At 35.4% G+C, this 13,920-nt stretch overlaps 1 protein-coding gene across 1 annotated transcript in view; it reads left to right on the top strand.

Annotated features, from left to right (window-relative positions):
* The window catches only part of LOC129117810 (uncharacterized), a 114,876-nt gene that overhangs the window by 14,297 nt on the left and 86,659 nt on the right, over nucleotides 1-13,920 (top strand). Inside the window, exons 3-7 of the mRNA XM_077175949.1 lie at nucleotides 7,484-7,567; nucleotides 8,002-8,142; nucleotides 9,103-9,222; nucleotides 11,269-11,362; nucleotides 12,648-12,759. The gene's annotated coding sequence lies outside the window, so the exon portion shown is untranslated. The remainder of the gene's footprint in view (nucleotides 1-7,483; nucleotides 7,568-8,001; nucleotides 8,143-9,102; nucleotides 9,223-11,268; nucleotides 11,363-12,647; nucleotides 12,760-13,920) is intronic.

The following is a 13,920-nucleotide window of genomic DNA, read 5'->3' on the forward strand; positions in this document are numbered from 1 at the left end:
CTCAGAGGTGATTAATGTTTAATATATTTAGTAAAGTAATAAGTGTAGCTTTACGTGTACATGTTGTTGTTTATGTTGCTAATGGAAAAAAGGAGAAGATGCTGGAGCTCTCCCTTTAGAGCCAACATGAGCTTGCATTAGTATGCACCTCTATTTTCTGCCCTGCTATTATTTTTCCAAAAGTCCTCATCTGTGAACATGGTTAATTACCTTGAGTATTAATAGAGTACATCTGTGCTGTAGAAAACGACTTGTTCTGTTGCCTGATACATGGTAGCCATGGAATAAGATTTCCTAATTAAATGTAACAATGATTCAGAGTCAAAAGATACTGTTTACTTAGTGAGTTGACTTCAAGTATTTGAGTAGCTGAAGTCTGATGTGCATAATAACCTTCTTAATGATACTAGATAGGCATAATTTGGTCTTGTAAAAACCTGTTGAGAAGATCTTTATTTAACAGGAGGGTTAAAAGGATGAAACAGTATCAAAGTAAGGGCCAATATAGATGGCTATCCCTCCTACTATGCTTCTTAAAGAAAGGTGTCCCTAGTACACCCATGCATTGATTTTGCAGTGGTACACTTGCATTATATCTTAAACTGTTATTCAAAATCAATCTGTATTTCTCAGAAAATGCTTCAGCTGCTAACTCGGTTTCTGTTTAAAAAAACCCCAAAACAACTATCAGTGTTAATGGTATCAATCATTGCTTGTTGGTTAAAACAGCACTGAAAAATCTCAGAAGCGTGTTCAGTGGCAGAGGTGAGCTATGTGTTTAACACTACCATATGCCATCCATCAGATTTTTCTGCCATTGGAAAAACATGCATTTTATACTTTTTTCTTCTCCTTTTTTTAACATTACATGAGTTTGAAGACTATTATACCGATTTTAAAGCCAAAACACTGGATCTTGACAGATGTGTTGCCTCAGTTTTCTGTAGGATTTCATGACTGTTCTAGTTTAAAATCTGTGTTCAAAGCTAGTACCCATATACATGAAACTGTTGATTTATAATTAGGAAGATAGTTTTGTGCATTGCTTAAATTGCACCTTTAGTTAAGCTATTTGTGATTTGAATGCCTTAAAATACTGACATCTATATTGCAGGTGGAAATCAAACCATGTTCTATGGTTCTGTTCTTGCTTTAGTGATGTTCTGACTGCAGGTTCCTTCCAGAAGTTAACCTGTAGCTAAAGCCAGATCTAAAATGCAATTCAAAGAAACAGGGAGATTTTCAGCTCACTAACATACTGTATTTTGCATTTGTCTGCATGAGGCACAGAGAATCCATGGATGGCAGGCATGTCCAGGCTCTCCATCCAGTGTAGCACATAGGTAACCTGGGTAGTTGGAGCATGTGTTATTCTTACACAGGAATAATGAAAACTTAAGATAGGAAGGAACTTACTAGAAACAGTTCTTTAATATGATTTAGGTATTGTCATATGTTGAACATGAGAAAGTGAAGTCATGTTATTAAGAGGTAACATGTTATCATGTTACCACTTTATGTTTAAAGAGGTAAGTATGTAAGTGTTCAAATGAGTGGTTGTCCTGAAAGGCACAAGGATGTGAAATCTCACATTTCAATCAGCCTTGACAAAGCCTCTAGTGGAGTATTGTGCCCAGGCATTGCACTTCAGGAAAAAGGATCTGTTGATAGTCATTGAGGCTGAAGAAGAAGAGAGAGAACAGGCATAAATCTTTAAATACAATAGAGATTTCTGCATACAGGAAGGAAGTAGTCTGTTCTCTACACCCAGAACATACTGTACTTAATTTAAAGTTTATAAGGTTCAAGTATGATTGTGACAGTGTTCACAGGGGTTTTCAAGATGAGGGAAGAGACGTAGAGCTGATCTATATTTCAGAACGTTTGATTTATTATTTTATGATATATATTACATTAAAACTATACTAAAAAGAATAGAAGGAAAAAGTTTCATTTCAGAAGGCTAGCTAAGCTAAGAATAGAAAAGAATGAATAAAAAAAGTTTGTGTCTTGGACAGAGAGTCGAAGCTAACTGGGCTGTAGTTAGCTATTAATTGTAAACATCTAAGATGAGCCAATCACAGATGCACCTGTTGCATTCCACAGCAGCAGATAACCATTGTTTACATTTTGTTTCTGAGGCTTCAGCTTCTCAGAAGGGAAAAAACCCTAAGAAAGGATTTTCACAAAAAGATGTCTACGACATATGATGACTGAGAACACCACTTTATGCCAAGCATAATGAATTGCTAGAACAGATTGCCAGAGGAGGTGACAGGCTCTTCATTACTGAAAAATCTTCCAGGGAGAGCTAGAAAAACCTTTTTGCAAATTGCATAGGTATAGCAAACCTCTTCTTGGAGCAGGAACATGGAAATCACTTTTAGACGTACATTGCTGTGGCACTGTATTACACTCAAACTGTGGCAGAGTATTGCAAATTAGTTGTGGGTATAAGGCAATAATAATAAATATTTAGCTACTAGTTTTGAATAAATGAATTTTCCTTAGGTAGACACTTCTGGCATTGTTAGCAATTAAATGAGTGTCTTGCATTTAATGTTTACTCTGTTTCTTTCCAAACTTGTTTTCTCACTGATTTCAGACAATACATACATTATTACATCTACCCTTTCAAGAGGCTGATAACTTGTCTTCACTTTACACATACCAATGAGAGTGGAAGGCAACTTAAAGAAATCACTTCTGCTTGCCACTTGTTTGGTAAGCTTTTACAGGACTAGGCACTTTTTTCTTCTCTAGAAAACATTAGCTTACTAATTCCAAGTAAGGAATTTTTATGAGACTCAGGAGGAAGAGCCCAGTGACTTATGAGAGAGGGAAAAAAGGGGGGAAAACAAACAAGTGAGAAAAGTACAGGATAGAATTTCACTTAGAAGGTGGACTCAATCCTTGTGTCCTTCCAACTCAGAATATTCTGTCATTCTGTGATTTAGAAAGTATCAAGAGTGTGGAGTATATGTCTAGATCTGGAAAGCCTAGTTCCATACTTTTAAGGATCTGAGCTAATCTGTAATTCTTTAGCATTCTAGAATTCATCTGTTGGGGACAATTTAGGAGTATATTTAGAAATATGTTGTTTGTTGGTAAGCACATGACACATACCAACAGTACAGCTTGGTTCAGTGCCAGTCTCTGTACTACAGAAATATTTTGGATGAGATTTCATGTTGAGATTATTACAGAAAGAGAACTCTACTGCCTTCTCTGCTGTTTGGGTTTTTTCTCTTTTTATTTTCATTTCAAGCCTTCAACCATCTTGGAAGCTTTCTAAAAAAAACCCTGTCTGAGAAGATAATTAGCCCAAATTGCAATATTTCATTGCAATTGTTTAGTGACGGACTAGATAACTGCAAATGAACACGATGAACACATTAAAAAGGTATTGAACAATGCAAAAAATAAAAGTGCATTTTCCTGCTGGTTCATAATACCTTAATTTATATTCTAATAAGTAGGGGGAAGGAGGAGGAGGTTATAATTAAATCATTAACAAAAATATGCTGGTTACTTTGGGAAAGTTGAAATGTTCTAAAGAACTGAAGGAACAAGTACAGACATTTTGGTTCTACTTTTCCTTGGAGTCCATAAAGAGTTTTATTGTTTTATGGGGACAAGACTTTCAAAGATACTTATGGGGGACCTAGATATCCAAGTTATTTGAAAATTGTGCTCTGTCCCTTCCTCTTGTCCTGAACCTAAGGAAACATGTTTTCAGGTGGGAGCACAGAGGATGGAAGATCCTGTGAGAGCTTTAGACACACATGAATTAAATTACTGTGTAGTACCAAGTCCAATATTGAAAACTGACATAGCTAATAGCATGCAAAGAGGGGGAAACTAAAACTTTCCACCAGCATTTGTTCATCAGTAAAAGGAAAAAAAACTGATTAGGTGTGGGTTTTTACCTTGCAGAAAGTCCACTTAGAAAGTCCAGAAAATACCTTTATTTCTTAGAAATATGTGGAGAAGTTGAAATCTGTTGAGCAGTATGAAGATCAGACCTACAGTAAGTGGAATGTTCATGGGGATTAAATTTGTCAGTTTAATGTAAACCAAATTAGGCATAATCCTCAAAACCAACTCCTGATGATGAATTTTGATCCTAAGGTGTGTACTTAGAACTGTAACTAAATATGTAACTGATGTTTGTCTTTGATTTCACAGTCAAAAAATGACAGTAATCTTCTAGGGTATGAAAGAGTTTTAGAATCTTAAACCTCACATATTTTTATTGAATCACGCAGTCATTCAGCTTGGAAAAGGTCCCCCAACATCAAACACAACCTTAAACCCAGCACTTCCAGGTCCACCACTAAACCATGTCCCTAACTGCCACATCTATGTGCCTTTTAAATATTCCAGGGATGGTGACTCTACCGCTTCCCTGGACAGCCTGTTCTGATGCTTGACAGCCCTTTCAGTGAATAAATGTTTTCCTAATACCCAATCTAAACCTCTCTTGCCTTTCACATCACAGGCAGCAGTAGTTTGGGACTGTTCAAATATGTTTTCAAAAGGTAGAATTTGATGGCTGTCAGGTGGTGCTGTCTTACAGACACCCTCAGCAGTCTTTTTCTCTATATATTCTGCCCCACACCCCTACCAGTTATAATTTTTGTGAGTGGCAAGTGTAATTTTTCTGAATGAAAAAAAATCTGGTGAGAGGAATAGATGGGAAAACACTACAGCTGTAGTGTTGTGTTTCCTACTGACACTAGAAGAAGAACTTATTAAACCATTGTTTTAAGAGCAGCATCTGCATATGAGAAATTAGAAACCTTTATTTTATCTGTTTTGGGATATGCACCGCCAGTCCATGGTGAAATTTCTATTTCTGTGCACATCTGGTCTAATATTTTTGGTAGGATTTTTGATGTGTACCTTTAGCTGATTTTCTAGTTACTCTGAAGTGATTCAGATTTGAGCTTCCCTTTCTTGTACTTTTGATACAGACAAAAACCACATGTCAAGGTATATTTTTTATCCTGGTGGATTTTTTTTTGACATGGTTTACTGAATTTTTTTTTTTGTGGGGAGATTTGTGGAATGAGAAAACTACTTCCAGATCATCTTTACATATTTGAAAGTGGGTATAGCAGCAGGAGTAGAACTCTGTTATACTGTGTGGAAGATTCCTAACATAATTAAAATGAAGTCTTATGTGATTATACCTAAAATAACTGAGTGTATTAAGTTCAAATAGTTTATAATTACCAGTGATCCATGAAATGAATTCTAAAAAAATCTAGTAAAAGCTATGACATAGAGTATAGTTTTGGTTAAATAATTCATCCACTCTAATTTCTTATTTATGAGTAGATGCAGGAATATTCTCACTGTTAATATACAGATCTTACTGGTGCATTTCTACCATGTGTGATTTTTTTTGTTTGTTTAAAAAAAATGTTACTCTGTTAAATAGGAATTGCCCAAAGAATAGAATGCTGTTAAGAATACAGCTTTGTCAGTTTAGCACAAACTAATTCCTCTTCAGGCATGTGACATTGCAGTTAATCAGAAGAAAATGCACTTTACTTGACATATATTGAATTCTGGGATCAGCCCTTTTTGTCTCTGTTTTTCTTAATAAGAACGAGCATAATCAGTGACAAATGTCACTACCTGTTCTTCATGGGTAAGCAGATGGGATTCAGAGAAAGATTTAAAATGGATGCACCCTTTCCATTTGCTGTAGAAAATCCATATGTTCATCTCAATAAGGTTATGAGGTCTGAGATTCTCAGAAAAACATATTTGATTGTAATATTTCAGTACAAAAGTTAATGATATTTCAATGTACACATTAAAATAGTTGTGAGTTGGAACTTTTGGGTTTTTGCTGGGCTCTTTTTGTTTGCTTTTGGGTTTTTTGAGGGATTGTTTTGAAGAGTTTTTTGTTTTACTGTTGTTTTGGGGAATTTTATTGGTTGGTTTGGGGATTTTTTTTTCAAGATGCTGTTATAATTCTAGTGCCACCAAATTCAGGTTTCTTGTTTCTCTTCCAGTGTTGCATATGCTTACCAAAAAAAAAATTAAAATTCTGAATACTTTCTCATGTTCCTTTACACAGCTTAATGTGCTCTTCAGTAAAATAGCCTAAAGTAGGCCATCAAGTGTCTCTTTTTTAAAACCTCATGAGGGCACTTTGTTAACATTTATACAACTTTAAGAAGAAGTGGTTTAATAAGTTAAAGAATGCAAGAATATAAATTAACTTCTTTATATGCAGCTTTTCTTTTGTGGTATCAATGCAGAGTCATTTGTAGGCTTTTGGGTGCTTTTAGAGGCAATGCAAATGCAGCTTTGTAGCCTCTTTGTCATAATTCTCTCAGCTTTTCTTACCTTGAATCATATATGCAGGATCCATAGATTTCACTGTCAGGTTAAGTATGCTCAATATACCCTACAACTGTACTTTGAGTGCTCCTTTCCTCTTCCAGCAAATCAAGAGCTTGAGATGCTGGAAAAAGAAATGTTTCTAATGTGGGAATCTATCTACAGAGCTATTTTAAGTATCTATTCCAGGCTACAAGCACATGAAACAATGTTGAAAAGTGCAATTGCTCAAGAAAGTGTGGGATACTCATGTTTATATTAATGTAAGTTTTTTCTTAAAATTACTTACAAATTACTTATAAATTTAGACTATATTTGAATGTTATCTTTTTAATTTGATTATAGAAGTGTTATAGTTTTGATTTTAAAAAGTTAAATACTGAAGATTTTAGTACTCCTTTTGTTTTTTAAATAATAGTTACTATGTTTTAGGATACCCAGAGTGAAAATATCTCTGTTTCCAAGTCAACCAATTTCAAGATAATCCCAAAGCAAAACAAACTTTGTAGTTTCCTTTAGGGCTTTCTTAATACCCAGAACTTGCTTGATTAGTTTAAGTAACTGAGTAAAAATTCAGAAATCCATAAAATCCAATTCAGAACTCAGAACTGTACATTAGAAAGCTCTACAAATCCAGAAGCAAGAGTCCAGAAAAGTCAGTGTACAGATCTGTATGGGGAATCAGGCTTGCAAAGTTCTGTTTCCCTCAAGATCCTGCTTTTCATAGGCAAGGTTAAAAATACATGTACTAGATCTTCTTTCTGTAATTTTGTTGGTAGCACCCCCAGGAGGAGTTGCAGGGCATCTTCCCAAAATCTCCCAGGTGGACTTGTATGTTGCCTGTGTGTATGGATGTGTGTCTAATAGCACAAGAAAGTTGTGCAGGTATGTTTTTATCAGATACTGAAACATTAAGCTGTTAAAATGCTTGGTCTTTGAGTTGAATTTAGAGAAGATGGATTATTTTGTGTGTTTGAAAAGTAATGGTGGTATAGGAAAAAATTTAGGCCCATGAACTCTTGCTGTAGGATGGGCTTGCCCCTGCATCCATTTATCTGGTTTGTGGCAGAAGCTTGTCTTCACCAAATGTTGTTGATGCTTTTATCTGTACTTTCTGTTTCAGAGCAGCATTGATGATTGGACTGAAACCCAGTGAAGAGAGATTAATGTGAAACAGATGGATGTGCAGCTCAGAAGGTTTGCCAAGGCAGGTTCCACAGCCATCTATTTCTGCAATTTGTCTGTCTCAGTGCCACCCCTTCCTCACTCTTCCCACCCACTTGGATGTTTCAGTGAGTTTATTACTCATGTCCAAGCTGAATGTTCTGGAACATGCTTTGCTTTGGGGGCTTTCCTATAAAACTATTTTTCTGAATGGGTTTGCAGCCCCTGTGAAGTTGTATGTAAAATCATGCTGTCCCTTCTCTGAGTTGAGGCAGTATGGGAAATAAGAAAAGAGGATGGGGGTTTATGGTAGACCCCTCCAGACAGCAATCACTTTTACAGGAGGAATTTGCAGAGGTTCATCTGCTCTGCTCATAGGCTTAGCTCCAGAGGCTTGGGAGCTGCAGGAAAGGTGCTCATTTTTAAAGGGAGGACACTTCTTTTGCTTGAAGTATTTCAATGTTTTGTTGACAGTAGCCCTGCAGAAGAAAATTCCAAAGGGACAAGAGAAGTGCAAAGTGAAAATAACAACAAAGACTCCCCAGACCATTTGCAGGACGCTACAGCTGTGCCTCACAGACAGCACAGTGGTTGAATACAAAGTATTGAACCTTACAGGTATAAGTTTCTTTTTGTTTTGTATTTGTTTCATTCAGAAAGAAATTATCTCTATTGCATGCCTATTTATTAGTCTTTTAAGAGAAAAATCAAATTTCATCCTAGATGTCTTCTCCTAAATTGCTTCAAAAGTGTGAACTCCACCTACCCAGTTCTGATACTTTTTTTTTTAAATCAAAAAAATCCCAGTGGTTTTGGTTCATAGGCTATAACATGGAGAAATTGTTGGTTTTCAAAATTTTAATAAAATTCTTTTGAACCATTTTGAAAAAAAAAATTGAAGACCAATTTCCTTTTTTTTTTCATTTTTAAGGTTAAAAAACTGTGAATCTGAAAGTGTAGCAGAGAGTGTAACAGAATTTTTCTGTTTTTCTTCAGTATACCAATGATTAATCACATACAGTTTTAATAAAAGCACATTTAAACCTATTTTTAATGCAGGAAGCTCCTAACAGTATTAGCACAAAATTGTGATTTATTTTAACAAAAAGAAAATGAAAAAATAATTGACTGTTATCTTTTCAAATAATTGATAAAAATTTTAAGGTTTTTTAAATTTAATTTCATGAATCCTACCAGGTAGCAATAAAATACTGCAAATATCTCCATCACTCCCCAGGGTTTCCAGTTTCAGATACTGAGTCTGTATCTTGCATCAGCTTCAATGGCAGCTGTGCAAATAAACTTACCTTTAGTGTTATGAAGTACAGAACACCAGAGTACAAGACAAAACAAAGCAAAAGAACCCTAAACCTGTATGTAACAACATCAAGAAATATTTCTGCTAAGCTGATTAAGTCTACACTTTGGTGGCAAATCTGAACATGTAACTGGTATCTAGAGGCATTTAACTTATTTAATTGTGTTTTTGAGTTAGATTCTGTTTGAACACTTTGTTATATGCTTATGTTGGACTTTTCATTGACTCGATTTGCTCCCTGCTGTCTCTTTTCTTTACAGGTCAGGCTTTCAGTAGCAGAAGACCTTCTCAGACCTTCTGGGACTCCAGTTTTCATAAAAGTAGAAGATGAAGTCCAAACTGTAGTTGTCAATGCTGTGCAAGAGTTGAGTACTGAAAAGGTGAGAGATGTACTTTTTTTTCTCTTCTGTTTTTGCAAAATAGTATGTAACAAACTATTTGTTTGTTTAGGCCTTATTTCAAGAAATTAATCATAGAACTGAATATTTTCATGTGACTTCTCTAGGTATCAAAATTCACAGCCTAACAAAATGAACTTCTTGTCTATGGTATTGTTTACCATCACTGTGAATTACATATAATTTAATTAAATTCCTCAATTCCCAATATGAAATGTGACATATATATAGACAGATGTTATTACTGCTCTTATTATTCCCAGACTTTGGAAGAAATCAGCCAAATGTGGACTGCTATGGAATTTTCTTACCAAAAGCATAAAACAATAGACAATCCTTTACTGAAGTCCAGTGAACACCTGCTTGAAACTATAGGTAATAATCAAATAAGAATTTAATCATTAGAAATATTATTATTGTATCAATAGTATTAACTCCCTTGGTATACTCGGCAAGTAAAACTTTTTCTTCCTGAATCTTTATTGCACATTTATATTTTCTCCAGATGTTAGTACTGAGAATTTACATGTGTGCTGTGTAACTATACATATTCTAAAAATATTCCTGTCTCCATGTAGGACTCTAAAAAAAATAACAACTTTCTAAGCTTGTAATTACTTCAATTTTTTAAAAATCCTTTAATAATATGCTGTCCATTTTCAGTGTTTAAAGATGTCTTATCTTATGATATACAATAATAACAATTACAGGAGAATTTGTTAAGTTCCTGTCAGCTTTAGTTCCTCTGTTTGATAAATAATTTTGATTAGTGCCGTTTTTTCTGGGGTTTTTTTGGTTTTGTTTTGTTTGTTTGCTTTTTTAGTTTCAGATGCCAGGGATTCTGAAAAGTAAATATGTGGTATATTTCATTGAATAAATGAAAGGCTGGCAAAGTAAATTAAACATGGCAGATTCTGTCATTTCCATTTGGATAGAATTTCAGCACATGTGGTATCTTCATCAGAGTCATTATCTGCCTTGTTTTCCTTTCACATGGACTGGAAGCTGCTGGTGTCACAATTTGAGACAAAGATCTGCAGATCATTCCTTCACATGTCTTTAATATCTTCTTTTACTTACTCTTTGTTAGCTTTTTAACCTCCTGGAGGCACATAGAGATATGATACTGCAGAGGTGCAGAAATCTTTTCTGCAAAGTCCCTATTAGTTAGGAAAGTGAAGAGATATGATACTGCAGAGGTGCAGAAATCTTTTCTGCAAAGTCCCTATTAGTTAGGAAAGTGATGGTAGAAATACAAGTTTAAGGTCTGTTATTTATCAATGACTAAATGTAACCACAACAATCAACATAAACACATGAACTGACACAAGGCATTATATTAATTCTTCATTCTGACCGAAAAAAGTCACTGAGTCCTTGCATAGTAAAGATGATAATTTTGTGTTGCCAATAAACCTGTAATTCAATCCACAGATCTAGGGCAAGTCCTCATCATGTACAATTCTGAAAATCTGGTATAGGATAATATTCCATAGTGAGCTTCTGTGCTTGAAATTTCAAATGTATTTCTAATTGTTTAAATCTGCAATTTAGAAACATTGACAGCAGATGTTTCACTATATGCTAAAAAAGTATTTTTTGTACAAGTTGAGAACCCTGTTAAGAGCAATGAAATGATTTGTGGTGTTTAACATGCATAAGTTTCTTCATGGTGCATATTGAAAAAGGCATTAAGCTTGCATGAACAGAAATATTCTATGTTAATAATTCTGCTAAAACCTGTAATTTTTATCTTGTTGAAGAGTTTTAAGTTATCATCAGTGGTATTTGCAGTTCTCTCTGTTCATTTTACTTTTCCCTCATATTCAGTCTAAACACTGTCAAAATAGGTGTTTATGGCTTTAATAATTTTTCTTTTTCCATCTAAGAAATAGAACTTAAAACAAGCTGATGAGGTGTATTCTTACAGCTCTTTTCCCCATGTTTTTATTGTCTCAGTTTAGTAAACTATATGAAGTAGAAAAAATAAATTTGAGAGTTGAAATAGCTCCCTTTCTTTCTGTACAGCAGTTGATGATTGACATAACAAATAATGAAAATGTGATGGAAGCTACAAGAAAGAGCCAAAGGTGTTTGAAAGTTCTGAAGCTCTGCAGCAGAGGTAAAATTTCCAGTATGATTACAAACTGTTCCAAAGTGTAGTTCTGCAACAAGCAGGAAATGAGAGCTGTCAGATTGTTTCCTTTTTGTGCAGGTGTGAGATGTTCCGATGATTTTTTTGTCATTTTTCCTATCTGACATACTGGGTTTCTACTGCTTTTTCCATGACCAGCTCTACTTGAGACACTGGCTCATTATTTAGGGATGGCATGATGTCAAAATTGTCAAATGTCTTCGAAGTATATCAAATTCACTTTGTCCCTATCCATACTCTGGAAGTCCTTCTTTCACACCTGCAACAGGATGTGGTGGATTTGTGCAGCCAAAGTCCTCTTTCCACCCGGGAATGCCTTGAACTTCCCACCTGCATTCACTCTTCCTGGCTTTAGAGGCAGCCATGTTTAGAGTCACAGTCTTTCTTCTTGCAGGAAAATGTTGCAATAGGAAGTTAAAAAAAAACCAACAAAAACAACACAAACCTGTTTCTTGAGACGTCACTTTTGTTCTGAGAGATACCAAGCTAAAAGCTGGAGTGAATCAGTCAAATATAAATAATTTAATATTTTGATCCTTAATTGCTCTTGTGTCAATACCAACATGTGTTTTCATGTTTTTAACTCTTTGTACATCAAAAATAATACATGTATCTTTTTAAAAAGTGGTTTCTTTCCTCCTCCACTCAACTGATTCTTATCTACTTTGTTACTTGTTGTTTTGATGGTTTCTTTTTTTAAAATTTATCTGCACATTACTGCCCTGTTGAGTTAGAAATTTTTTTCCTAATCCTTTACTTGCTAAGGCTGGACTCTTTGGAAGGTTGAAGAGGAGTTTCCCCTGCCTAGACTTACCTTTTGGGGAGACTTTTCTGGCACAGTTCCATTCCCCTGATTTCCTTAGTCTGAATTAAATTATGTGCCCTTTCATTTTCTGGAAAGGAAACATAAAAGGCTTGCCACCTTCTCTGTTCCTTACAGCTGTGTTCATTGTTATTATTTTAAATCAATAGTGGATTATATCGTTCTGTTCTAATGCTTGCTCTGACTTTTACCTTAACTGGGAGGGAATTCCTGGCTTTAAGGTGATCATTAAAATCTCTGTCTCTTTTTAAGACTCTCTTTTTGTGAAGAAGCTTTGGCTGTATACTTAGAAAGCAAGCACATAAGTTCTCCCTTTTTCCTTTCTTCTATTTTGGTTTTTCAGCAGACTTGCTAGACATCCTTTAAAGAGGAACGCAGCCAAAACAGCTGAGCCTCTTTGTGTATTAATATACTTCATTTTCTCTACAGAAAGGGAAGTTTTCCAGCTAACCTTGTGAGCTGATAATATCATTGAATTGCACCTTTGTTCTGAGCAACTTTCTGATTTACTTTGAAAACAGGAATATTTTGCCTAAGGAAGGTAGGAAACATTTTTTTTTCCTCCCAGCTAAGACGAGTACGAGGTGTTCAGCAAGAGATGAGAGACATGATACAAATCCTGATCTGTTTTTGCTGGAAATGGAAGATGCATTTATTTTGGGTTTTTGGGTTATAGGTCAATGAGATCATCAAATCTGTTGTTCTAGCATGGATTGATCAAATTTCAGGCAAGCAATGCATAGTGATGATAAGTAAGACTGGAAGATCTCTGGTGTGTGGTAGGCAGTTACTGACTGAGCTGCTGCCCCTTGCACGAGGAATGTTTTGTAGCCATCCTTCTGTGTTCCTCAATTGAACAATGATCTCCTAGGTTTTGTGACACCCAGCTGTATGAAGGCACAGGCACTTTGATGTATTTCAGAAGCTTCTATGCATAGTATGCAGAAGCATACTATGTTATCTACATGCCAGATGATACTCCTGGCCTCCTGGCCTGGTTACTATCCAGCCACAGCCATCAATTTTCTGAGTGCTACAGCTTTGAGTGTGTCTCAGGCAAAACCTTTTTTTTGAAGGGCTGTGAGTTGTAACTCAGAAGAACTGATGCTTTCAGAGGTGATGAAGGCTTGAACGTGGAGCCTTTTCAAACATGATGGTAGGCCCTCATAGATTCTCCACATAACTAAATCTCAGTGATTTGTTTCATCCACACATAAGGCCAGCAAACAAGTCTTCTGTCTTAGGTGTCAGGCCTAGAGCATGCTGGTGTGTAGACAGTGATTTTCAAATTCCACGGTCTTTGGAGAGATGTGTAGCTACAAAAGGCATTTAGACCTTAAAGGCAATTTGTAGTATAAGCATTAGCCATAAATAATAACAATTTCAAGACTTCTCAGTTTTATATTGAGCTCTGTCCTTCAGACTCTTCTGACAACTGACAGAAGTGTAATTAACTCCAGTCACTGATTTGTCATTTTGGCCCAGCTTTTCCCCATAAAAACCTTGTGTGTAGTAATCATGCAGCAGTCAGAGAGTCATCCATTTTAACAGAGGCATGCATTAGTGTGATTGACACAAATCTAATGTAAATGGTTTCCTTATATATCTGGTATTTTTGGATGCAAATAGCCCATCATCTTACCAAACTTTTTGACAATGCTGCTGATCTTAAATTTCAAGAGAATACAGGGATATATATAAA

Source organism: Agelaius phoeniceus, chromosome 1 (genome assembly GCF_051311805.1).
Source record: "Agelaius phoeniceus isolate bAgePho1 chromosome 1, bAgePho1.hap1, whole genome shotgun sequence".
Taxonomy (NCBI): Eukaryota; Metazoa; Chordata; class Aves; order Passeriformes; family Icteridae; genus Agelaius; species Agelaius phoeniceus.